Here is a 27,996-nt window from a genome sequence, read left to right on the forward strand (position 1 = left end):
CAAAACCAGAAACCAATAAACCCATGAATAAACCAATAGTTTTCAGTAAAAGCGGGATAGGGTAAATTTGGCATTTTTCAAGCCAGAGAGTCCTGTCCGGGTTCTCAGTCATTTCAAGTCCTGTCAAGTTTCCTGGGGGTGGGGGGCAATGCTTGCTGCCCCCTCATGCCTCCACCAGAAGACCGAACCCTGTAAACAATTGACAGGAAGAAACAAATGTTAGCGGAAGGAAAGCTGTGATTGCTGGGTGTGCTGCCTAGGATTGCCTCTTCCATATTGTCTAGGATGTTGATGCTGATTACATGCACAGACTGGTGTCTCCTGCTTGCAGGCTATAAGATCTTCCACCACTTGGTCATAGATACGCTCTTTACAGGTGATGATGAGATCGAAGAAATCCTTGCAAGTTCAGGAACCTCTCAGGCCGCGGCTTGATGCGTTTGTTGCAATCGAGCATGTGCAGAATGCCATTCTGAGTGTAGAGATCGCCATCTTGTGGAGGAGATCCAAGTACATCTACTCGGATGATCCGAGTGATGATCCAGTGATGGCTGACCTTTTTGAGCCCGAGTGCCCAAACTGCCGCACAAAACCAAAGAATGTCCTCAAAAGTGCCAGCACGTCAATTAAACCTTAATAACAAGATTTTAATATCTAAAAACTATGGGCCCGGAGAGATAGCAGCGTTTGCCTTGCAAGCAGCCGATCCAGGACCAAAGGTGGTTGGTTCGAATCCCGGTGTCCCATAGGGTCCCCCGTGCCTGCCAGGAGCTATTTCTGAGCAAACAGCCAGGAGTGACCCCTGAGCACCGCCGGGTGTGGCCCAAAAACAAAACAAAACAAAACAAACAAACAAAAAAAAACAGAAAGCCATGGGAGCCCAAAGATTGAGTAGGACGAATTAAAAATGGCCAGCTGACAGAGAGATAGCACAGCAGCGTTTGCCTTGCAAGCAGCCGATCCAGGACCAAAGGTGGTTGGTTCGAATCCCGGTGTCCCATATGGTCCCCCGTGCCTGCCAGGAGCTATTTCTGAGCAGACAGCCAGGAGTGACCCCTGAGCACCGCCGGGTGTGGCCCAAAAAACAAAACAAAACAAACAAAAAAAAAAACAGAAAGCCACGGGAGCCCAAAGATTGAGTAAGACGAATTAAAAATGGCCAGCTGACGGAGAGATAGCACAGCGGCGTTTGCCTTGCAAGCAGCCGATCCAGGACCAAAGGTGGTTGGTTCGAATCCCGGTGTCCCATAGGGTCCCCCGTGCCTACCAGGAGCTATTTCTGAGCAGACAGCCAGGAGTGACCCCTGAGCACTGCCGGGTGTGGCCCAAAAACAAAAACAAAAACAAACAAATATCTAAAAACTATGTGGCACGCGCCGCATATCTTGATTGTGGACCTTCCCTCCCACGTGCCACTGTTGGCACGCATGCCATAGGTTCGCCATTGCTGTATTTGTCAGGGATGGGCTTGGGCAGCCTGACTTGGCTGTCAATGCCAAAGGAGTGACGTAGAAGCCCCGCTTGCTCAAGATGCTGTGTGCCTCCATGCTGCGGTTCTGGTTGCTGGAGCACATGATGGCCACCTGCATGGGCAGCAATTTGGTAGCCACCGACAGCTTGGGCACTGTGCAGGAGGCCATGTTGGCTGCTGAGCTGTACACACAGATGCTCCTTCCACGGGGCTGGGCAAGAGGACACTGCTGAATGTCGTAATACCATGCACTGCACGATGGTTGCCTCCAATTTTTATACCACGTACACTGTGAGACGTGTCCTGCCCCACGCAGCTACTGCAGCTGGCAAAGCTCACACCACTGTCTTCAGAGCCTGCTATTGCTGTTCTGTTTTTATTTTATTAGGGGGGGCTTAATTTTTGGTCACTCCCAGCAGTGCTAGGGAGGTACTCCTGGCTCTGCACTTAGGAATCACTCCTGGCAGTTTCCAGGTGACCAAATGGGATGCCAGGGATCGATCCCGGGCTGGCAGCATGCAGAGAAAATGCTCTACCTGCTGTACTATTGCTTCAGCCCCTTCTTCTGTTATTTTTTTTTAAATCAGATTGAAATGAAACCAGAGATACTGTCAATTGACTTGATTTCCTTATGGGTGCTTTAATTTCCAGTACCCATCATTCCCAGTCCATTATTCTAGAACTTATGAGATCTGCCGTCCCTAAGATCTCTGATTCACTAGAAGAGAAATCCAAATCATCCTATGACTTTGATTTTTTGGAGGGTTTCACAGTCGGTGATGCCTCTGCTTGGGGAGGGGTGCAGAAGCAGCGAGCGCCTGGGGACAGAGTTCCTTGAATTAACCCTATCCTCCATCAGGCCTTCCTAGCTTCAGTGGATTGTCTTTTTGCAAGCATGTTCCCCATGCAGGTTTGTTTAGGTGTCTTCTTTAGATTAATTGGGCTGTATGGTCCTATATAAAGGGACTTGAGGTTGAACTGGGTCCCCATTGAGTCCAAGTGGGGCGGTGGTCAAAGAATTTACCAGGAGATCAAGACACTTTAGGCAAGAGTAAAGCAAGTTTATTATAGAGAATTAGTACGATCTTTGCCAACAGAGTGGAGGCTTCCAGAGAGATCTGTCCAGCATTGTTGGGAGAAACTTACTTTAGTCTCTGGGCTGCATTAGAAGTAAAGTTTTAGCTTTCTAGAAATCATACTGGGAAGGGGGAGGGTGAGCAATAGACATTGTAGGCAATTCTGGGAAAGGTGAATTGTACATAAAATATTCTGAACTGGGGTCCAGGTGATAGGACAGCGAGTAGAACGTTTGCCTTGTAGGCAGATTACCTGGGTTCAATCCCTGGCATTCCACATGTTCCCCTTAAATATCTCCAGGAGTGATCCTTGAGTGTAGAGCCAGAACTAATCTCTGAGCACCACTGGGTGTGGATCAAAAATATGAATCAATTTGTAAAAGAAAATGAGAGGGTAGGAACCAGTGCCAATATACGATGTTTGCCTTGCATGCTTGGAGACCAGAGTTTGATCCCCAAAATGAATACTTCCTCAGCACAGATCCCTGAGCATTGCCAGGTGTGGCCCCAAAACCAAATGAAAGAAAAGAAAATGTGGGGCCGGGTAGGTGGCGCTGGAGGTAAGGTGTCTGCCTTGCAAGCGCTAGCCAAGGAAGGACCGCGGTTCGATCCCCCGGCGTCCCATATGGTCCCCCCAAGCCAGGGGCGATTTCTGAGCACATAGCCAGGAGTAACCCCTGAGCGTCAAACGGGTGTGGCCCAAAAAACCAAAAAAACCAAAAAAAAAAAAAAAAAAAGAAAAGAAAATGTGAGGTATATAAAATAATTTGAATTGTAAAATGTTCAAAACCAATTATGTAATGGCATTAAAAAGTATATAAAATCATTTAAGCTTAACCTTGGAAGGGACTATGTGGGGAATAGGAATTTGAGTCACAGCTGCATAAAACATCTTTTTAAAAATTGCATATTTAGGGTTTGGAAAATATTTTTTTTAATTTTTATTATTAAGATACTATGATTTACGACCCTGTAAATGATGGTTTCTCATGCATAAAATTCCAACACCACACTCATTACCAGTGTATCCCCTTTCTCGGTCAACATCCTCAATGCCTCCTCCTTTCAGCCCCACCTCCCAAATTCAGTTATGTGGATCAGTTCTTCATTTATGTTGCTTTTGGCCCTTTGCTGCTACCTAGCTAGGTATCTTTAAGTCCACACAAGATGCATAGGACATCTTTCTGGAGCAGATTTGTGAGGCAGAGACACCTAAGCAAGTTCTAGTAACTGCATAACAAAAAGGAGTGACAATGGCACCTCTAGTGTCTCCTGTACACTAGATGGCTTTAGCAGAGATGGTCTCCGCCTGACAGGTCTTTGAAAGAGGAGCTGAACCTTGGCATCATTTTAGGGGCTTTCTTCTAGACCACTTCTTGACATAGTTCCCTCAGATAATCTGAAAATATTGACTAATTAAATTTAATTGCACTGTGCCACACCCCCTTTTAGTTTGGTGGGCCATACCTAGAGGTGCTCAGGGGTTATTCTTGGCTCTGTATTCAGGAATTACATTTGATGGTGCTTGGGGGAACCCTGTGGGATGCTGGGGATCAAACCTGGGCTGGTTGCACACAAGGCAAACATCCTCCCTCCTGTACTGTCACTCCAGCCCCATCTCTTCCCTTTTTATAAATGGGCCTGGCTTTCCTCTACCATTCTCCCTGCCTCAGTGTCTCTCCTTCTACCACCACCACCACCACCACCACCACCACCACCACCACCACCTACACATTCTGCATAGTGACCTCTTATTTGGGGGACTATTTTCTGAACTGATTTGCCCACTGGAACCTTCTAAGGCACATATCTTAGTGAAATCATGATGGGCCACTAACAGCTGTCTCTCTTGACACCACTTTACTTTTAGAAATCCCTTTTCAGGACCCCCACAGATAGCTGAAAGGGCTGAGTGCATACATGGTTTGCATGTGGGAGGCTTGGATTCTGTGTCCACCACCAAGTCCCTCATGTTCCCTGAGACGCAACAGAGCATCCCCCAGTACCTACCCTCCAATGCTTTTTCAAACCACTCTTGCTTTAAATTCATGTGTGCTTCTTTCCCTAATGAACTCGAGACATTTTTTTTTTGCTAGAGATAAATTTCCTCCTGTGTTCTTGCCTCCTTTCCTCTTCACGGGAACCTTAATCCAAGGTTAAAAAGATTGCTTGTGTCATTGCTCAGGCTTTTCCTCAAAGCAGAAAGCTAATTTAGATGTGCTATTAAAGGTTTCATATTTAGTCTCTGCCTTTGGGGCAGACCAAAGAAAGGGTGATTTTTATTGACGCTGTTTTTTGTGGGGTTGTTTGTTTTTGGTTTTGGGACCCCTGCCAAGAATGCTGGGGAGGCCATACAGGGCTCGAACCCGGACCTCCCACATGGAACGCGTGTGCTTGGCCTTCTCGATCCGTGTTTAATGTGATTCTTAGGAAACTCAGCATGATCTACGAGGCTGTGTCTTTTCCAACACTGCCCTAACCGCTCATTTCCTTTGCTTTGGTGTTTCACCTTGTACTGTCCTTTCTTTTGGCAGATACATTCTGGCCTTTATCTAACAAAAGACCACCCTAGTAGGCCTAGAGCTAGCATGGGGCTAAATTCCTCAGGTACCCTCAGACAGTCTCCTCTTGGTGGAGAATAATCCCCGATTAGAAAGTGTCTTTTCAGAGTCTCAAGGATAAGAAAGGCTGAGGGTTACAGAGCGAGCACAGTTAAGCACAGCATACCCAGGTGGTTATCAGTCAGAGACTAAGGCCCCCATTTCCTGAGGGTCCAGTGTAGGTTACTGGTTAGCCCCAGCAGAGGATGTATTCCTGAGATCCTATCAGCTCATTGTTTCTCAAGGTGGTTTGAGAGTTAATGAAAGACTCTGGGGCACCCAGAGGCTAGATTAACCAGTCTTTATCCAGTTCTCAGTCAAAGGCTGTTCAAAACAAAACAAGCCTTGTAAGGCAATTGTTCTCTGGACACATCTGTGTTCTTTACAATTCACTGGAGAAATCAGGGACTCACTTTCTAACACTGGTTATGAAATAGATGGCGAATGTCAATCACCTGTGGCCGCTATATTTTAATACATTTAAATTTTTAGGTAAATAACCCACATGGAGCTGACGACAATGTTCCTCCCCACCCCTTTGGTCCCATACCCATCTGTGCTCTGGGGTATTGTGGATTTTTCTTGGCATTTAGCTTTGGTCTTGAGGGCCCATGTGGTGCTGGGGTCTGAACTTAGGCCTCCTGCTGCCAAGCGTGGAACTTGAGCTAGTCTTCCAGTTGCAGCTAACTCCAGCCCATTGTGAGAACACCTGCCAGCCAACACCTTTAATAAAGGGCCATTCCATTCCAAGCTGTCCTAAAAAGAAATGTTTTCTCAACAGTAGTGAATGAGAAATAAGAAAAATAGAAGATAGCATGATTACAAAATATCCAGAGACTATAGAGATGATAGTCAGGAAAACCAGTCCGTTGCTAGGAAGCTTGCCACAAAGAGTGGTGAGTGCAGTTATGGCAGTGTAGGGACCACTGTGATAATGAGAGTTGGAAATGATCAGCAGAGACAGTGCTGAAAGGGGATAAAGTGACATGTATGGTACCCTTTCATTAACAATAGTGCAAACCACAGTGTTAAAAAGGAAAAAGAGAGAAAGAGCAGTAAGTGATGGTGGTGAGTCAATGGGAGGGAAACTGGGGACATTGGTAGCAGGAAAAGTGCACTGGTAAAGGGTGGTTTATTTGATTACAGAAATTCAGTCATGAACAATTTTTTAATCATAGTGCTTAAATAAAGTAATTATAAAATGTTTTCCTTCTTTATAAAAGCAGAGAGAATATTAATATTAAAAATTATATGGCTGAGGACTTAGTCCTAGACTAATTTCCTCCCCACCTGGGGGGGGAGTCTCTTTCTCTTCTACTTTGTAATAAACTTATCTTATCTTACAAAATTTATATGAGCTGGGAATGTGACTTGTGTGATATAGCAGAGCTTCTTAAACTCTTTCTACTGTCATCTGAGAAAGTTTCATAAGAAAAATGTATGTATATAATATAGAAGGAAAAATATTTGTGTGTATATTTCTGGGCCACACCACCAGTGCTTAGGGCTTACATCTGGTTCTACATTCAGCATTCACTCTGGCAGTGCTTGGGAGACCAGCTAGGGTGCCATAGATCGAACCCAGGATAACTGTGTGCAAGGCAAGTACTTTACTATTGATATGGCCCTGGGGAAAAATAGGTCTTATATTAGGCAAAGGTGTTTTCTCTCAAAGGCTTTCTTCTTTCAAAAGAAAATAAAATTTTCTTTAATTTATAGCATAGAGCAAACGAGAAAAAAAACTGACACCCAATTTATTATTCAGTTCACTTCAGTTAAATAGGTTTTGGGGGAGTGCGGGGTGTTGGGCCACCACAGGGTTGCTCAGGGGCCACTCTTGTTGGCGCTGGGGACAGAAGCATGGTTGGCATTATGCAAGTCTTACCCCCGTACTATCTCTCTAGCCCCTAAATACAGATTATTTAACAACTAGGTTGTAGAGCCTGACATTCATTAACATAGTTTATGAATATTAATATTTCTTCCCAGTTTTTATGGCCATGTGACCATGCAGTGCCTGTTATCTAATCCAGCTCTCTGGCAAGCAAGCCTGTGCTACATACAGCATTTTGAGACTCTCTCCAACCCCCAATGTGAAAATTGTTATCTTGAGAATTACATTTTGTTCCTATCAAATGTACATTCTGCTCCCCAGACCTCTAATATTTAGTGTCCACTTGGACCTACAATAACTGAAATTATCAGGAGCTTGTCAAATATAGAAACAGTGCCCAGGATACAAGAGCCACCCACTGAGTGGGAGAAACTATTCACCCAATACCCATGAGATAAGGGGCTAATCTCCAAAATATATAGGGCACTGACAGAAATTTACAAGAAAAAACCATCTAATCCCATCAAAAAATGGGGAGAAGAAATGGACAGACACTTTGACAAAGAAGAAATACAAATGGCCAAAAGACACATGAAAAGATGCTCCACATCACTAATCATCAGGGAGATGCAAATCAAAACAACGATGAGATACCACCTCACACCACAGAGAATGGCACACATCACAAAGAATGAGAATAAACAGTGTTGGCGGGGATGTGGAGAGAAAGGAACTCTTATCCACTGCTGGTGGGAATGCCGTCTAGTTCAAACTTTATGGAAAGCAATATGGAGATTCCTCCAAAAACTGGAAATCGAGCTCCCATACAATCCAGCTATACCACTCCTAGGAATATACCCTAGGAACACAAAAATACAATACAAAAACTCCTTCCTTACACCTATATTTATTGCAGCACTGTTTACCATATCAAGACTCTGGAAACAACCAAGATGCCCTTTAACAGTCGAATGGCTAAAGAAACTGTGGTACATATACACAATGGAATATAATGCAGCTGTCAGGAAAGATGAAGTCATGAAATTTTCCTATACATGGATGTACACGGAATCTATTATGCTGAGTGAAATAAGTCAGAGAGAGAGAAAAAACGCAGAATGGTCTCACTCATCTATGGGTTTTAAGAAAAATGAAAGACATTCTTCAATAATAATTTTCAGACACAAAAGAGAAAAGAGCTGGAAGTTCCAGCACACCTCAGGAAGCTCACCACAAAGAGTGATGAGTTTAGTTAGAGAAATAACTACATTTTGAACTGTCCTAATAATGAGAATGTATGAGGGAAATGGAAAGCCTGTCTAGAGTACAGGCGGGGGTGGGGTGGGGAGGAGGGAGATTTGGGACATTGGTGATGGGAACGTTGCACTGGTGATGGGTGGTGTTCTTTACATGACTGAAACCCAAACACAATCATGTATGTAATCAAGGTGTTTAAATAAAATATATATTAAAAAAACACAAAAATTTCCAAAAAAAAATAGCTTGTCTGTTACTTATTTAAAATGTAAATTTCTTTTTATTGAAGGCAAAATGTTGCATAGTTGGTCAAAACTATACAAATAAACAGGCAAAAGTTTCACTTAAACTTCTTCCTCAGGGCTGCCCTGAAGTACTAGATTCAATTTTTTTTCCAATATGCAAAATTAAGGTTTAAGTTCATGGTCTTGGCTACCATAGAAGGGCCAGAGCTACTTTGCCCAAACTACACGGAGCCTTGGAAAACAGCAAGTTTGGTCACCACTGGCTTCCATTAGGAATAAATTCATTCTCTGCCTCTGATTTCTGGAGCTTTGGGTGGCAAATTAATTTGCCTCCTGTGGGCCTTCCAATTGGAGAACAGGCAGAAATTAAAATTTTTAGTTGCTCATCTATTTATGTGTGCACAATGTGTGTGTACATATGTGCATGTGTGATCTCTGCCCCACGAAGAGGTAGGAATTTTCACCAATATGTACCCTAGCCTTTTTTTTATGTACCCTTTTTTCTTGGTTTGACACAAGAAAAATGGTCAGTTTTTTTCCCAGAAGTGGGAGGAAATGAAAAATTCCCCATCTACTGGAAAAGGCCAAAGGAAGAGTATCGTTAACTAGGCGGTGAGAAGGGCAGAGGAAAAGGAAAACTTCTTTGAGAAGCAGAATTTTATGTGGTAGTAAGACCCTGGGCTGTGTGAAGATGAAACCTTGCACACCTGTTTCCTGATCAGGCAGGCCTGACAAAGAGGGTAACTCCCAGTTTCTAAGACAAACCTCGAAGGCCTTTGTCCTGGGCTGAGCAAGACCTGCAGGGAAAGCTGAGAAGGAAGGGTAGTGGGAATCCAGTTTTTCTTTTCCAATGATGGCAGATGTGAGGAAGACAAAAGCTAAGCAGGAAGCTGTGAGCAAGGGGCAAGGGGTGACCCCTGGATCCGCAGCAGCTTTGCAGGGAAATTCCATCAGGGTTGTTAATTTCAGTTGGTCCAGAGGTGCCTATAAAACTGACCCAGGTCACCAGCACTCTGACCCTTGCCCTTGCTGTAGGCAACAATGGAAGACAAAGCAGCATGTTAAAAGAGCTGAATGTGGTTAGCACCCAAAGCAGTACATTTTTGATTCACCACCTAATCCTTTAGTTTTTTGCTTTAGTTTTGTTTGTTTGGGGAGGAGACACACACTCAACAGTGCTCAGGGGTCATACCTGGCAGTGCTGGGGGACCATATATGATGCTGAGGAACAAACCTTGGGTGGGCAACATTCAAGGTAAATGCCTTACCCAAACTTTTATCTCTCTGGTCCCAACCCCTTAGTTTGTTTCTTGCTGAAAAGCAAACTGGACACTGTAAAGAACCCCTTACCAGGCACCCAGGTGAATTTCATGGATAACACAGATGAGTTCATATTTGTAAATTTCTTTTGAAATAGGATTTAATTTTTAACTTTTTGGGGTTTTTTTAGGCCATACTTAGCCATGCTCAGGGGTTTCTCCTGGCTCCACACTCAGAAGTTACTCCTGGCAGGGTTCAGGTACTATATGGGGTGCTGAAGATCAGACCCATGTTGGTCATGTAAAAAAAGGCAAGTGCCCTACTCCTTTTGTTATCACTTGGGTCCCCAAATAGATTTTTTTAAAAAAGAAAATCTCACCATTAAGTGGGAGAATGAGATACCCAAAATGAGGAGTTTATTTTATTTCTTACATACACTGTAGGAAAAACCATCCAATTTTATGTATCTAATTTTTCATCTGGTGCAAGGAGCCAAGGCCAAGTCTCGGGCATGCAAGGTCTGAACTCCACTGCAAAACCACAGTCCTGCCCCTCCAACTCCAAAGGACTCAAATCATTGCCTATTTTAATTGATGCAGGAAAATAAATGTGTAGTTAAAAGTTGTACAGGGCTTTTCTCTTGAGGAGTCTCTCTCTTTTTTTAAACCAAATACTAAAAAAGAATGGAGTGTTTGAGAGTGATCTTTCATTAACATCTGAATTTAGGATTAACATTAACATCTGATTAATTTAGGATTCTGTTCTTAGAAAAACAATTCTTTCCAATCTTCCGCCTTATTTTTTTCTTTTGTTGTTTTGGGACCACGCTTGGCAGCACTCAGGGGTTACTCCTGGCTCCGCACTCAAAAATCACCCCTGGAGGCTCGGGGAACCATATGAGATGCTGGGAATCGAATCCAGGTTTGTCCCGAGTCAGCTGCGTGCAATGCAAACCCCTGCTTTTGTGCTATCATTCCAGTCCCCTTATTTTATTATTTTCTGTGCTATAATTTGTCCATGCCCTTAGTTTTTCTGAGACTCCTGATGAGCTCTTTCTCTCCCTAGCTAAAGAATGTACGTGCCTCCACTAGTTGTGTGTGTATGCTTACAGATGCATGTTTATGGGCATTCATAAAGTTGGACAGACTGTAGCTCTATCTGAACAGGTGCGGTTTTTCATAACCATTTCATGGGCTTTTGTCATAACTGACTCCAATCCAGGATCTGTTTCTCCAAGTGGAGGTGCCGTCTGAAAACAATTTTTCCCTTGATAATTCGGCTGTGAGGGTTCAGGAGAAGTCATAACACCCCTTTATTGAACAATTTTTATTGTTCAATATATTTGTAATTGTTACACGAAGTTTTCCAAAAATCATCTCAATTTGTTCTAAAATAGAAACAATTATACTAGGATTGCAGGATGGGGGGGGGGGAGACACACACATCGCAAGATTACCAGGTGGTGAGGAGTGGCCTGCCCAGTTCTGCATGCCCCTAATCACGTTACTAGTCCAGATTCTGGGACTTTGCGTCTCAACTGACTTTGCATCTCAGCTGAAATGAAGCCTTGGTCAGGGTGGGTAGAGCTGCAGAAAGCTGGGTATTATCAGCTGTGGCCCAGGTGTTCCAGAAGTTAGCCTTGTGGGTGAAGGACTAGGCACCTGGTTGAAGTGGCACCCAGAATATGTAGGGAAGTAACAGGGCATACCAGCAGTGGGCCCTGCCACTGTAGTGTACACTGTACACTGCCAGAGTAGCTGGGAAATGGGCACCGCATGTGCGCGCTCCATCTAGCGCTTAAGTGGTGGAGACGCAGCCAGGAAGTGGCCATGGTCCAGCTGGTCCACGATTCCAAGATCATATTCCCATAACTTTCCGGTATTGTGCTGCCGTGCATGCCCTATTTTACCACCAAGAGACTGAATACTTTGATCTAGGGCAGCTGCCGAGCCTGTCACCCCCATCCCTTAAATTGGGTAGATGTAAATCAAAGGAACAAAAAGCTAGTATACTAAAGAAACCCTAAAAACGTGAAGACTTAAATTTAAAAGTCACAGAAAAATCAGTCACCATAAGCCAAACACTTACTCTTTAAAGACCATTCTGCACATCTAAAACTTGGAGCTTTTCTCTGAAATGTGTACACACACACACACACACACACACACACACACACACACACATATATATATATATTGGGGGAGGGGGTCATACCTCACAATGCTCAGAGCCTATTCCTGTCTCTGTATTCAGGGATCATGTCTGGCAATGTTGGGAGGGCCATATGCCAGGGATTCAACAGGACTGGCTACATGCAAGGAAAATATCTTAACCCCAGTACTAATCTCTCTGGCCCTGAAATATGAACTTAGACCAAATTATGCCCTTTATTTTGGTTTTTTTTTGGGGGGGCCACACCCGTTTGATACTCAGGGGTTACTCCTGGCTATGCGCTCAGAAGTTGCTCCTGGCTTGGGGGGACCATATGGGATGCCGAGGGATCAAACCGCAGTCCGTCCTACGATAGCGCTTGCAAGGCAGACACCTTACCTCTAGCGCCACCTTCCCGGCCCCGGGTTGTTTTGAAACAGTGAAAGTTCTTACATTTTTGTTTGTTTTTAATTTTTGGTCCACATCTGATGGTGTTCCAGTATTCTTAATGATTTTTTTAAGTTTAAAACAACATATGGCTATGATTTGTACGCATTAAGATTTCAAAGTTTTCTAATTGAATAACACTGGATAAGAATCACCCCCAAAGATCATATAGATTGGGACTTAGAAAGATAGCTCAAAAAGCTGGAGACAATATATGTGAGGCCTGGGTTCCATCTCTAATACTGTAGGGTCCCCTGAGCAACACCAGGAGTGAACCCTAAGGAGTGCTATAGGAATAGTTCCTGAGCACCACTGGGTATGGTCCCTAAACCAAAGAGCAACTAAAGACTATACAACCTGGAAATGGAAATCTTCTGATTTGGGGGAGTCAGCAGTGATTGGGGGGGGGGGTCTTTCTGGCTTTGTGCTCAGGAGTGACACCTGGTGGTACACTTGGGACTATATTCAGGTGCTGGAGAAGGAATGAGAATCCCAGCAGAGACAGAGGCATGAAAATCCTGTACAATGTCTCCAGCTGCAATTTGGAAATATTTTTATTTACTTTTGCACCACCCTCAGTGGTGCTGAGTGCTTCCTTCAGGCTACGTGCTCAGGGATCACTTCTGGCTTAAAGATTTAAGGAGAGGACAAGCAGATGTCTGCCAAGGCAGGCCTGGCTGCACATGGCCACGGTCACACCTGCAAAGTCATATTCCTAACATTCCCTAAAAGTTCCCACAAGAGTTTTTTTCTTAGTAACATCTAACAAGGTCACTTTGCCAGTGTCTGTTATGTTTTGTTTGCCCAAAGTGAAATCCCAGGGAGAAATGCTAAAGGTTAACATACACACAAGCCTTTGTGAAGAGCACAAGAAAAGAGCTGGATAGATAGTATGTTGATAATATCCAGAAACAATAGAGACAAGGGCCAGGAGGACCAGTCCATGGGAGGAAGTTTGCCACAAATAATGGGGGAATTCAGTTAGGGCAGAGAAGGGACCACTATGAGTATGAGAGTTGGAAATGATCACTCTGGACAAGAAATGGGGGCTGAAAGGAGATAAAAGTGGTATACATGATACCCCTTAGTAAAATATTGCAAAGCACAATGTCTAAAAGGAAAAAAGGAGAAAGTGAGCATGAGAGAAACAAAGAGAGACAGACAGAAAGAGAAAGAGAGAGAAGGAAAGAGAGACAGAGAGAGAGGAAAGATGTCTGCCACTGAGGTGGGGAGGGGAAAAAGCAGGGAGAGGAGGGCAGGAGAGAAATGGACACTGGTGGCAGGAAATGTGCACTGGTGAAGGGTGTTGGACATTATATGACTGAAACTCAATTATGAACAATTTTTAACTGTGGAAAAAATTAATTACAAATAACCTTATAACCAGTGTTTAAATAATTTAATAAAAGAGCTGGGAAGATGCAGTTCAGGGATGCAGATCTGGGGTAATCTTTTGCCCTTTGCTTCTCCTGGATCATCTCATTACGGGGTCGCTTGAGTCTTCAGGGACCCATATACTACAACATTTGGCAGTACTTTGGGGGAACCACATATATTTCTGGAGATCAAACCCTGGCTGGCTATGTGTGAGGCAAACTGTCCCATCTCTCTGAGTGGCTATGGAAATCTGAATGTAAGCTTCAAGGGCTAAACACAGTATTTATAGTCATATAAAATTTGTGTTGTACTTCTAAATATCTTCAAGCTATCATAGACTGTGAGACTCCCCCAAAAGTCATTGCAAACACTGCCTCGATTAGAACTAATGAATGGCCTTGTGGGTCATGCCTGAATTTTTGTTTACTTTATAAATCATCCGAGAACCAACATTCCTTGCATGAGTGATTGATCTCCTGACTTCTCTGGGAAAAGAGCAGGAAACTGATTTTTTTAAGGAAAACTGAGAACATATATACTACTTTTTATGATAATAGGAGTCACTATACTATACTTTTAAAATTTCATTTATGAAATTGTAATTAAAAGTGTTATTGTCCAAATTATCTCTACAAAGGCAGTAACTGCCCTGCTGGTGAATAAGACTTTATAGTTTTGTATTTTCCCCTTAACTGAAAGATGCATAGAATAGCCTCTAAATGACAGGGCCGTAGTTATATATTGGTCATATCTAGTAGTTTACAGTTGCACATCTGAACATCGGGGAACACTTTTGCTAATCTCTCTCAAAGGTTTGCTTCTTTCCAAAGGAAAAGAAAATTATTCCTCTGGAGCACAGAAGAGCTCACTCCACTTACAATTTCAGTCTTTTCTGTTATTCCTTCGCATATTTTCTGAATATAAACATTTTTATCTCCAGGTCAGAGTGATAGGTAGGGCACTTGCCTGCCCCTGGTTTTGATCCCTGGCACCATTCTATGGTCACTTGAGTCCTGCCAGGAGCAATCACTGAGCACACAGCTAGGAGTAAGCCCTTAGCACAGCTGGGTGTGGCCAATAGAATAGAATCATGCATCAGTTACCACATTAAAATGTGGTCTCTTCAGCTCTTTTTTATTTATTTTTTGGGTTGGGGCTACACCCAGCAGCACTTAAGGGTTACTCCTCGATCTGTGCTCAGAAACTACTCCTGGCAGGCTCAGGGAAACATATGGGTTGCTAGGGATCAAACCCGTGTCGTCTGCTTGCAAGGCAAATATCCCACTCACAGTGCTATCTCTGGCCTAACTTCACAGCTCTTAAATGTAACCTTCTTTTTATCAGTTTAAAAAACTTGAAATTTTGCTTAACCAGGCAAGTTTTACTCCCACTTTGTCCTCAGAACCACCCTGAAACCAGAATAATTAAACCTCTTTTCTCCAATGTACCAAAAAAAATTTTTTGGGGGGGTCACACCCGGCAGTGCTTAGGGGTTACTCCTGGCTGTCTGCTCAGAAATAGCTCCTGGCAGGCACGGGGGACCATATGGGACACCGGGATTCGAACCAGTCCTGGATCGGCTGCTTGCAAGGCAAACACCGCTGTGCTATCTCTCCGGGCCCTACCAAAATGTTTTTATTGACAATAAAAGTAGTTATAATACATCAAATATTTACTGAGAAGAAATCAAAGACATTTATTGTCAGACAACTTTTTAAGGGTTTTTTACCACCCTCAAATTCAGTGAGGTACACTTTACCCCCCAGTTTAAGATGCTAGGTAATGGAGCAAGGTGCCTTGATTGTGAGAAGTCCTGGATTTGATCTCTGGCACTGCATGCTACCTGTATACCCCACCTTAGGGAGTGACCCTCACACCAACAATGCCCCCAAATCATTGGAATTATAATAAATCTGTATCTTTTTCATTCTAGATGATATTTTTACAATTCAAGAAACTAAGAATTAAAAGTTAGTGGCCAGAGAGATAGTATAGGGTTAAGGTGCTTGCCTTGCACCTGCCAGCCCCTATTGGTCCCTTGGGACAGTGAGGGGTCACTTCTGAGCACAGAACCAGGAGTAGCCACTGAGTACCACCAGCATTTCCCCCACGCCCACCCCCAAATAAAGACTTAACATTGCAAAATGTATTTCCCGCCGGAGAGACAGCATGGAGGTAAGGCGTTTGCCTTTCATGCAGAAAGACGGTGGTTTGAATCCCGGCATCCCATATGGTCCCCCGAGCCTGCCAGAAGCGATTTCTGAGCAAAGAACCAGGAGTAACCCCTGAGTGCTGCCAGGCGTGACCCAAAAAACAAAAACAAAAAAAAATTGTATTTCCCACTGAGGCCAGCAATCAGGTCAAGTTCCTCTGGCTGCAAATTCCAGGGCAAGACTAACAGCCATAAAACCATTCAGCATTGTTTGGAGTGTCACATTCTATTGGATGATTTTTTTTTCACACTGTTTAGGGACTTATAGGGCTTGAATGCTGGGTAAGTCATTTCCTGAAAAGGAGTGCCCAGTTCCCCGAAATAAGCTCAAAATCAGGCCCAGTTTGGGGATCACTGACAGCTAGGAAAGATATCCTGATAAGACCAAGGGGGACAGGAATCTTCAAAGATTCAAAGTCCTTTCCTTGACAACCCCTTTGAAATGCCCCGTGACCCCAGATGAGACCCCGTGGAGTCAAAACTGCTATAAAAATCAGATTTCCTCATTTACCGCTCCACCCCTGCAACTTTCAGGGAGGGAGGAAGTAAAGTCACTTTATCAAAATCTACAGGCTAGAGGGAACTCGTAAAAAGCTGCATGTTAAGTCCCACTGTTTCCAGGGTGAACTTACCTGTGGGGTTCCTAGTTGCCTTCCTTGCTTCTTTGCAATTTTCCTCTGGGAAATTATCTCTACCGTGCCAACATCTCTCTCTTTCCTGGTGGTCTCTCCCTGGTTCATGAGAGGGGATTTCTGGGCTCTGACTAAAATCTGGAACGTCACTGAGGCTAACCCCCTCAAAAAATGACTAGAGCTTTCCCTAAAGGAAGCGACAAAGAGGCAAGAAAAACCCCAATCTCAGGCTGCAGCAGTGTGATCCTGTGGCTACATCCTTCAAAGCCATGGCCCTTCTCTAGGCCCCACAGACAGCAGAACCAAGGAGCCAAGAACCTGTGCTGTCAGAGGGCCTGCTGGCACTCAGAGTCCACTGTATCTGATCTAAGTTGTAGGAGACAGAATTCTGGCCAGGGAGGCCAGTGTCCTTCCCCTGACTAAGGCACCTCATTAGGGACACAAGAATCAGGGCCCCTTAACCTAACTAGAAGGGGTCTGATTCTCCATCTCTTGCACTGAGGAACAAAGCACCAGGATCCCCTTGATTTAAGTCTTTTCTCTCTTCTGCTTGCCACAGACGCCTCACAATTCAGCATCTGTTCCCGCAGACCCTTCTTGTTAAAAAAAAAAAAAACACTGGAAAAGGGCCAGGGATGTGGCTCAGTGGCAAAGCACATGCCTTGCATGCCTGAGACCTGGGTTCAATCCCTAGCACTGCAAACCAAACAAAATCAGAACAAAACAAAACACTGGAAAAGTTTGCAATCACATAGCTAAAAGGCTAAAAGGAAAGGAACTTCTCTTTTTGAAAATTCCATGACCTCAATATAAACTGAAGTTTGGAGAAAGATGGCAATATTAATACAGTTTTAATTGCCATATCATTTTGCATTTATTTGGGTTTTTTTTAAGTGCATGTTTGTAATGGGGGTGGGTGGGCCATTCCCGGGGATGATCAGAGCTACTCCTCTTTCTGCATTCAGCCATCAAACATAACAGTATTTGGGAAACCATATGTGGTGCCAGAAATTAAATCCAGATCACCTGTGTTCAAGGCAAGTGCCTCGATCCTTGTACCATCTCTGACTCCCCAGATGCTGTTTCCCTCTAGTTTGGAGGCCACACCCAATAGTGCTTGGGGTCACTCCTGGCAGATTTCTGGGGACCATGTGGTGCCAAGACTCAAAACTGGGGTTCTAGCATGCAGAGCATGTGCTCCAGCCCTGTGAGCTATTTCCCCAGCCCAATGACATGGTGAGATCTTTTCTGAAAAACAAAAACAAAACGAAACAAAACAAAAAATCAAAGCAAAATAAAAGAACAACACATGGAGTGAAATAAATGAATCCCAAACCTTTATATAGCATTATATCAAGACTCAGAAAATAGATATTTATTACATCTGCTATGCCCACATTCCTGAAATAAAGGAACCAATCTGGACCCTCCCCCTTTTTGATGGTCTTGCATTCTGCAGCCTGGACCCATTACAATCTCAGTGGCTCCCATCCAATTGGATGGCAGCTCTGGGAAGAAATTAACTCAAAAGAGCTTCTTGAAGGGATTCCTGGTACTGACTTGAACAGGATAGTATGTTCACTGATTGGTCCCTACTATAGGGAAGAACATCTCAAAGTCAGTTCGGGAGCCTTTCCTAGGCAGTCAGATGAGGGGGTCAGGTGCCAAGCAGCTTGAATAGAGCTCATATTGCCAGTCTGATGCCGTCCACAGGGCTGGCTGCCCCAACAGATGCCCAGAAGGAGGAGTAGCACCATCTGCTGCCACTGCTGGGGCCCTGAACTCAACATCAAAAGGAAGCAGATCACCCTTAGTCCCCTCTGTCAGGAGCCCAGAATGGCACCAGGATCCAGTGCCCCACTGCTCACAATGGTACAGCCCTGGGCAACCCTTAACAGGGGGAGGAATATTCATGTCTTAATGGAAAGAGAGTCTACTCTTAGTTAGCCCTTCTCGGGCCTTCTGTCAGTCAGTGCCTAAAAATCAGGAGGGTAGCCCCAAAAGAATAGCTACTGAAGCACTGGAGTGCATTTAGCAGTGGATCTTTTCCCTTTTTCAGCATTGTATTCAGTATCAGTCGGGATGATTGCCCAAGGAATGGGGAGAGAATCCAGGTGCTATGACAGTTGCCTTCTATGTTGCCTATCCCAGTTCGGCCCTCAGCATCACATATGGTTCCCTGAGCACTGCCAGGAGTAACTCTGAGTGTTAAGCTCAGAGTGAACCCTGGACACTGTCAGGTATGGCCCCCGGATCAAAACAATACAGCAACTCAAAACAATTACTGCCTGAGTGAAAGGGACCATACCAAGCCCTCCTAAACATCCTTGATGCTGTAAAACTTTTTAGCAGAGTTTACAATTTACCTTTCCAGAATAAACCGGTTGCACAACCCTCATCCATTGATGAGGTTCTGCCAGAAGGAATAACAGCTAAGAGGACCAAAGTAACAGTACAGCAGGTAGGGTGCTTGCCTTGCATGTGGGCAATCTAGGTTTTATTCCTGGCACCTTGCATTGTCCTCTCAAACCCTGCCAGAAGCAATTCTTGAGCACAGAACCAGAAGTAAACTCTGAGTATGGCCAGGCATGGTCCCCCCCACCCCAAATAATAACAACAGAATATACGCTAACATACACATGTGAACCCATCTAGGACCTAAAACTCCCTTTAAAGAAAAATACATACTTGTCTTCTCTTTTAAAAGTTGAATATCAATCTGATAAAAAAAAATTTATTTAAAGCATTGTGATTTACAAAGGTTATTCTAAGTTGAGTTTGAGACATCCCCTATTCCAGCACCAGTGTCAATCTCCCTCCACCCAAATTCCCAGGTCCCCTCCCTGACCTCCCCCTCCCAGCCTGTCATCACAACAGGTGCCTTTAAAGTATAGATGTTCTGGGGCGGGCGCCGGCGGCTTTGGTGACTCTAGATAACCTCGGGCCGATCGTACGCCCTCCGTGGCGAAGATGACCCATTCGAACGTCTGCCCTATCAACTTTCGATGGTAGTCGCCGTGCTTACCATGGTGACCACGGGTGACGGGGAATCAGGGTTCGATTCCGGAGAGGGAGCCTGAGAAACGGCTACCATATCCAAGGAAGGCAGCAGGCGCGCAAATTACCCACTCCCGACCCGGGGAGGTAGTGACGAAAAATAACAATACAGGACTCTTTCGAGGCCCTGTAATTGGAATGAGTCCACTTTAAATCCTTTAATGAGGATCCATTGGAGGGCAAGTCTGGTGCCAGCAGCCGCGGTAATTCCAGCTCCAATAGCGTATATTAAAGTTGCTGCAGTTAAAAAGCTCGTAGTTGGATCTTGGGAGCGGGCGGGCGGTCCGCCGGGAGGCGAGCCACCGCCCGTCCCCGCCCCTAGCCTCTCGGTGCCCCCTCGATGCTCTTAGCTGAGTGTTCCGCAAGCGTTTACTTTGAAAAAATTAGAGTGTTCAAAGCAGGCCCGAGCCGCCTGGATACCGTAGCTAGGAATAATGGAATAGGACCACGGTTCTATTTTGTTGGTTTTCGGAACTGAGGCCATGATTAAGAGGGACGGCCGGGGGCATTCGTATTGCGCCGCTACAGGTGAAATTCTTGGACCAGCGCAAGACGGACCAGAGGGAAAGCATTTGCCAACAATGTTTTCATTAATCAAGAACGAAAGTCGGTCCTCGGTCCTCGGTCCCCGGTCCCCGGTCCCCGGTCCTCGGTCCTCGGTCCTCGATCCCCGATCCCCAGTCCCCGGTCCCCGGTCCCCGGTCTCCGGTCCCCAGTCCCCAAAAGAAAGAAAGAAAAAAAAAAGTATAGATGTTCAAGTTTCGGTCTCATGATTTCAGTGTTGACTCCATGGTCTGAATATTTAGTTCTGTCCTTTCTTTCTTTCCTTTTTTTTTTTTTTTTGGTATTTCGGGCCACACCTGTTTGATGCTCAGGGGTTACTCCTGGCTAAGCGCTCAAAAATTGCCCCTGGCTTGGGGGGACCATATGGGACGCCGGGGGACCGAACCGCAGTCCTTCCTTGGCTAGCGCTTGCAAGGCAGACACCTTACATCCAGCGCCACCTCACCGGCCCCTAGTTCTGTCTTTTCTTAATACCACAAATGTACTTGAGTCCCCTTGACCTCTGGCCACCAAGCTGACTTTTTAAGCCTAAGATTGTTCCAGGTAATGGACAGACAGTGGAAACTGGAACCTAACAATTTGTTTACCCTGGACTCATCAGTCTGTAAAAGACAGAAGCAAATATATGCTGTTTCCTCAGTCTGCTCTCTCTGCTAGAGACAAGATGTCTGCCTTGAAGTTCAGGGTCTAATCATTCTCTCCTGAAAATCATTTTGGGGCGAGGGACATAGTGCAGGAATTAGGACACATGCAAAGCATGTACCTGACTTGGTTTGGATATCAGGCACCAGAGGCCTCCTGAGCATCAGTGGGCATAGCCCTAAGGTTTCCCCAGCATTTTTGGGTGTGGCCCTGAAGGCCCTTGAGCACTGCCAGGTGAGATCTTCAAAAACAAAGAAAATCAGGGCGAAGAGATAGCACAGCAGTAGGGCGTTTGCCATGCACATAGCTGATCCAGGACAGATAGTGGTTCAAATCCCGGCATCCCATATAGTCCCCTGTGCCTGCCAGGAGCGATTTCTGAGTGCAGAGCCAGGAGTAACCCCTGAGCGTCACGATACCTGTGACCCAAAAACCAAAAAAAAATAAAACAAAAACTTTTCTAAATGCTCAGATTGAAACCCATGACAAAGGCACTAAGTCTGATGCTGTTGATGCCATTGCTGCACTGTCACTACTTGGCATGCTTTCCCACTATGTTTCTCAAGCCTCAACAATCCTGGAACACTCTATGCCACAAGTACCTGGGGCTTCTTCTGGGTATCGTGCAGCCAGCCAGAAACAATGAACACTATGTTAACAACCAAGCAGATGAGGGACAAAGTTATTGAAGAGGACATGCTCAGTGCCATGGGGAGTTCAACTCAAAATCCTGCAAACTGGCAGGGCTGGGTGGTGCCACCCAGCAAGAAAGCAGTCAACTGCTGGCTCTTCCCAGCTTCTTTCAGTCAGGACAACACACAAGAGAGTAAGAAGAAATCAAGAGCAGGTTGCCAAGTTTTTAAAACTGGAACCTCGCCTTTGTTCCACTTCTGTGAGACCATTCTAACAGATTGCGCTTGGTCAAGAATCAACCTTCCTGTCGTTAGTCAATTCATGATACATTCGCCTAGCAAATGATCCAGTGTACACCCCAGATGCATACATCAGGTCACTTCTACATCAATACAGTTGGGGGAAATAAAAGACCTTTCCTTCGCCTTTTCTCCACCTGTCCTTCAAAAGCCAAACAGAGAACCAACTTTCCGTTTTCACAATCCCTGGGTTCTGATAAGCTGCTGACATCTCAGCGACAATCAGTCATCACTCTCGGGTGTAATCAAACAATGCACCCCCTTTGGGGAAGTAGTATACTCACAGGCACAGCTCAGGAATTGGCACATGCACTTCTATAGGTTGCAGGGCCTTGCTGGAAAGGACCCTGGAATTTGGAATCTTCTTTATGGTGATCGAAATGAATCCATTAGAAGAATAACTTTTAGGCAACTTATTTCCTCCATCTTTAGCTCGAAATCTTGATCAGTTCCCCAGTAATTTTCAGGGATCTAATAATCTAGAGATAGAAAAAGGACATAAGGAAAACGGATCAGAATATATAAGGACACTAAGATATTTAGTAGGCATTAGAGAATGGGGGTGGGATCCAAATGAGAGGGAACAGTTTATCCTTACATTCCTTAAACTCTTTTTGGCCAGTCCAGGATGATAGATGCTCTCTTCCCTTGATGCCCTTTTGAGTGCCTTCCTGCACATCTGTTTTGCAGATTTGTTTATCCCCAGCCTTAATCAGTTATAGACAGCTCTTTTCCTGAGCCATATTTTCTCCAGCAGTGTCTGGTAACTTCTGACCCTTTCTTCAGCTGAGTCATTCCAGCAGCCCAGACACCCATATATGCTCATTGGCGAGACCAACACCTTCTTGTCCTTGGTCTCAGTGTTCATCATATGGCAAGGGGAATAAAATGTTTGACCAGAAATGTGTGATATCTCTCTATTACCCAGCCTCAGAGCCGCACAGCAGCAGGGACCATGTCTGTCCAGGACAGAGCTCCTCTCTCAGGGATACAGTGCCTGGCCCATAATGTGCTTGGTGACCACTAATAGAATGGCTTGAGTAAGCTGTCTTTATGTTAGAAAAAAGGGGCTCCCAATTTCAAGAGCCCCAAACTGTGAGCTAAATGTCAATAGGTTCCCAGGCACTACTGAGAGAATTCCTTTACTCTGATGCTACCACCACCCATTTGTAGGGTTATTTATACCTTTGAACACATTGAAATATTTGTCTTTTGAATGAGGGGACTCTCATTTTTCTATTACTAAGATTTACAGGCTGAAAACAATGGCTGAACTGAGGGATTTTTCAGGGACAGCCCAGGGAACGGTGTGGGGCAGATTTCCAGGCCATGGACTCCAGCAAGGATTTTAAACAGCAGAGTGGAGTTGGCCAGATTGACAGTAAAGGAAGATAGGAAAGTGGGAAGCACGGTTTTCCTTCTATGCAAAGAAAGATCTACACTTTTGGTGTGCCTTAACCCCTCAAGATATATCCATGTTGCCTTTCCATATTTCTCAAACGCTCTCAGCAAAAATATGAGTAGGAGATTACACTGATGTTAATAATGAGTTTTCAGTAGCCTCAGTAGAAGTTTTTAAATCATACCACATTTAGAGCCACCTTCAACTTTTCTATTTTGTATTTTTTTTGCCGCCAGCTCCAGAGCTGTCCCCCCAAATGGTTATAGGAATTGAGCAGTCAAGAAAGCTCAGACGTGTCTAGCTATGCTGCTGATCCCTTGCTCTGGGGGTGGCAGTGAATCCATGTCCATAACTCTTTGCACAGTCAGGGAAAACATTAGCAAAGCAGATCTGAGTGACTGCCAGCTCATGGCACCTGAGTTTCTGGAACTACAATCCCTCACTTGTCCAAGTCTTTGGGACAGCTCTTCTACCTTAAAATGCACAGCCTCCTAAGAGGGTGCAAGAGATCTAATCCCCTACTCCCCATTGTTCAGAGAAGTCTGTCAAGAGTCTATGGCCAGACTCCTTGGCCAAGGGTTAGCTGTCGCATCCCCTGAGCCCATGGCAGCGCGTAGTCGTGCGTGTGTATGTGAGAACGCCCTCCTCCCTGGCAGGAGATACCTGTCTGCTGTTGACGCTCCACAAGACTGCCGGGCCCTTACCTACACAGTTTGCTGAACCAGGTGCAGAGCTCCGCATTCGCCATGGGAACGCGGAGCTTCTGCGAGCAGCCATGTTGGCCACGCCCCCCACGCCTCGCCACGCCCCCCACGCCCGAACACATCTTTTCTGTCACTCTCTCTCCCCGCCCAGCTCAGGGTCCCCCAGAAGCCGTTCAGTCTTGGGGCACCACGCACTCCACGCCGGAGCCCGCACCTGCTCTCTGCCCCGCCAGGGCCCGATCCGCACCTGCGTTTCGTCCTTGGCTACCCCAGTATAGTCGCTCCAGGCGGGCCCCCGGCCGGGCGCATGCGCACTGCCCCGGCACCGCCCCTCGAGCCCGAGCTCGGCCATCTTTGTCAGGCTGCTATCAGACGGCAAGGCCCGCCCCCACGCAGAGCCACGCCCCTATACACAAGCCACGCCCACTCGGGGGTACCTGCCGGGGTACCTGCCGTTGAGTCGAGGCTTCGGACTTCCCTGAGCTGCCCCCCCCACGCACACAGCCACCCCAGCCCTGTGCACATCCAATATCCTGTCGCCCCCACCTCAAGTCTCTTTCTGGTCCCCATGGCCCTGCTTTCCTCCCAGGGACGGCAAACTCGACCCGATGTGCTCATGCCCTTCCGAGGGGCCACAGGGCGCCACACCCTGCACTCGAGGCCCCGCATTTTCAGGTCGCCCCCCCTCCCCTCCCACGTCTTCCCACGGGGGCCGGGGCCGCGTGCATCCCGCGCATGCGCCTGCGCTGCCTTTGGGCCCGGCCTCCCTCTGCGGGCGGAGGCGGGATGGGGGGCGTGGGGGGAATTTGGGGAAAGGGCCAAGGTTTAAGGGTCTCGCTCTTGACGTCGACAGGATCCAAAAAGGCCCCTGACGCCAGGTCCTTGTCTCAAAACTAACTTCCTACATGCTTTCTGTGTTCCAGATCAGCTCCATCCCCAGAAACAAGACAGGGGCCTGGCAGCACTCTGTTCCCAGGGGCCCCTCAGGTAGATAGATGCATGGAGAAGCACACCCCTTCTACGTCCTGCTGTCTCTCCCACGACTTTTCCTACTCATCCTAGTGCCCTTACTTTCTAGAATCCACCAATATACCACCTAGACTCCAGATTCCAGCCCCCTCCCCGAAATTAATCTTTTATCTTGACAATGGTGGGTCCGTTGACCACTTTGGAGCCTTAGGAAAAAGTCATAATGTGATCCTAATAGCTTCACCATGGCCATAGGTGAACTTAGATGAAATAAGTTTTCTACCATGGAAAACTGTAGCCCTCCATAAAAATAATATTGCTTCAATAAAGAAGTATTGACATATTACTGTGTAAGGGGCTGTGGTAAATATTAAGAAACTGCCATCCTGGTTTTCCTGCTCTCAAATATTCTAACTGGGCCTAGAAACCAGACCGTAGCTATTTATCACAATGGGAAAGAGAAGTTATCACAATATTTCTGCCAAGACATACCTGGATGGACACTCTTTGAAGGCTACTTTACAGTAGTCTATTATTAATATAATAGTTATGTACAAAGTATACAAAGCTCTACAGGCTGATTTTCTCCAACTTGAGTTTGAACACAGGATAGGACAAGGGTTGAAGAAAAAGATAATGAAGTTACAGTAAGGGGGTTGGTTGATAGAAATAGCTAAGGTCTGGTTTCTTGGCCCAGCTAGAATATTTGAGAGCAGGAAAACCAGGATGGCACTTTCCTAATATTTCCCACAGCCCCTTGTATAGTAATATGTCAATACTTCTTCATTGAAGCCATATTATGTTTATGAAGGGCTAGTTTTCCATGGGGAAAAAACTTATTTCATCTACGTCCACCCACATATGGCAATGGTGAAGATAATATGATCACATAGTTGTTTTTCCTTATCTTCTCACCGGCCATTTCATTTCTGCCCTGAGGCAATGGGAACATTCACGAAATGGAGTAGAAAGAACAATTTTAACAGAACATTTAATGAAGTGAGCCTTCATTTATGGGAAACAAAACCAAATGAGGCCTTTGCCTTTTATGACTTTTATGTTATTAGTTATTACTCACTGTTTTGCAAAAATGATTTGATACAGCATCCCAAAATGTATATGATGTTTCATAAAAGAAATAGTTGTAGAAACCAGAAGCAAACTTCATGGGAGAGAAAAGAGAAGTTACTAATATCAATAGCACACAAGTGCTCTTTTGGATCCTGAACTGTTGTCATAGGTGGGCAAGAGACACGGGTCTAAACTCAGTGGCTATAATAAGAGAAAATTGTGCCTGGATTATTGTTCTTTTCTTGCACACAGCAGACCCTAGTTCTATTCCTGGAACATATATGGTCCCTGAGAAAGCTATTCTTGAGCTCAGATCCAGGAATACTCCCTTAGCACTCTAGGGTATGGCCCCAAATCACACTCCCTCAATGCACAAAGAGAATAACCATTGTTTTAAAGTTTCCCAGTTTTTATAACATGAAAATCCTAAAGATTTCTATTTTTTGAGAAGTTTTTCTTGTTTGTGTTTGTTTTTTTTGTGTGTGTGTGTGTGTCTTGTTTTTGTTTGTGTTTTTTTTCTAATTCCAAGGGAAACCCTGATTCTTCATCTTGATGGTACTGTGGTTGTGAAGGAGGAGCACATTCCATTTAGGGCTTCTCAACTGATACCCGACTCACAGAGCACAGAGCATTGAATTAGTTCGATGACTCATCCAAACTTTCTTGTTAAGTTGCCTTCAGTGGTATGCTTCAACGCAGAATTTGGGTTATCATTCCCCATCATAGTATGTTTCAAATCCACACTCAGAAAAAATGATCTGTTATTGATGACATTTTAGGATGGGTTGAGTGACTGCAAACAGCAATCTTGCATCTTATTTGTAGGCATGGAGATCTTATATGCAGGTCTTTTAGAGAGTTCTTAAACCATGTCTTACTATAAAGCATTTGATGATTTTTCAGGCCCTGGTAGCACCATGGTAATTGCTGCTGGCTCAGTTTTAGGACAGAAACTTTCATGTCTTGATCACTTCATATACTTTATATAGCAACCTGAACAAGGATAGGTAAAGATACTGTGAGGAAAAGATAGAATTTAACCAAAAAGGTACATGGTCTAATGGCTACTTCATTGTTTTAGAAGTTAGCAAAAATTCCTAGATGCAGGATTACATGTTGTAACTAGGCAACACTAATGGCAGTCATACAGAAGATTATGATGGAAAGTACTACTCCTCAGAGCATGACTGCAATAAGTTGAGTGTAGGGACAAGAAAAATGGTACAGGGGTCAAGGCAGTTGCCTTGCACATGGCTAGCCTGGGTTCAGTCTTCTGCACTTCATATGGTCCCCCAAGCACTGCCAGGAGGGATCCCCGAGATGTCCCAAAAACAAGAAACCAAGAAAGGTTTTTAACCTAGAAATAACCTGAATTACCAAAGCTATGGAAAACTATTTTTGTATGATTTTGGGTCTACCATCTGGTGCTCAGAAACTACTTCTAACTTGGTGCTCAGGAGTTGATCTTGGTGGCACTCAGGGGACCAGGCAGTGTGAATGACAGAACCCAAGTTGCTTGCATGCAAAGCATGTGTTTGGGCCCATTGAGCTATTTATCTAGTTCAAGAAAACTTTTTTGGAGCTCTTCCTCTGTGCTGGTGTCCTCTGCTGGGCAACCCCCATTCTGCATCTCATTGAGTTGTCACAACAGCCACATGAAGCACACTGATTTCCCTGATCCCCTTGCCTTTGTGGCAGTGGTTAAAATGACGGGGGGAGGCTGTTGTACCTGTTGTGGTACTAACCAGGGGTAGTCAAGAAAACTCTTAATGCAGTATCCAAGCAATAGTGAATGTTAAACACCTCAAAAGAATTTGGAAGTACGATTTTGCTTTCGTTGTGATGTAGTGGTCTTAATGCAGAGGGGAAGAGCGACACATATGTTCTGTGTAAGACATTATCTTTTAATTTTCTGCTTTTTTAAAAATGATTTTTATTGTGACCAAAGAGAATTAAGAATCTTTCATAGTAATATTTAAGGCACATAGTGACGATGAATCAGGAGCATTCCCACCACCAGTGTTGTCCTCCTTCCACCCCTGTTCCCAGCATGCATCCTATGTCTCCCTCATTTGCCCCCGGACTGCCAGTGT

General features: G+C 45.0%; 1 protein-coding gene and 1 pseudogene across 3 annotated transcripts in view; both read right to left on the minus strand.

The window, feature by feature from the left end:
• Positions 1–24,158, minus strand: part of LOC125998742 (uncharacterized) — a 40,967-nt gene extending 16,809 nt beyond the window's left edge. Inside the window, exons 1-2 of one of the 3 annotated variants that reach the window (XM_049766813.1) lie at positions 24,111–24,158; positions 22,042–22,236 (exon numbers count right to left, since the gene is read on the minus strand). The gene's annotated coding sequence lies outside the window, so the exon portion shown is untranslated. Of the gene's footprint in view, positions 1–22,041; positions 22,237–23,863; positions 23,935–24,077 lie in introns of those variants that run through there. The other 2 variants (XM_049766811.1, XM_049766812.1) reach the window with 2 other exon arrangements.
• On the minus strand, positions 114–1,640 carry LOC125999405 (RNA polymerase II subunit A C-terminal domain phosphatase SSU72-like; annotated as a pseudogene).
• Positions 24,159–27,996: the final 3,838 nt, after the last annotated feature.

Source organism: Suncus etruscus, chromosome X (genome assembly GCF_024139225.1).
Source record: "Suncus etruscus isolate mSunEtr1 chromosome X, mSunEtr1.pri.cur, whole genome shotgun sequence".
In the NCBI taxonomy this organism is placed as follows: domain Eukaryota; kingdom Metazoa; phylum Chordata; class Mammalia; order Eulipotyphla; family Soricidae; genus Suncus; species Suncus etruscus.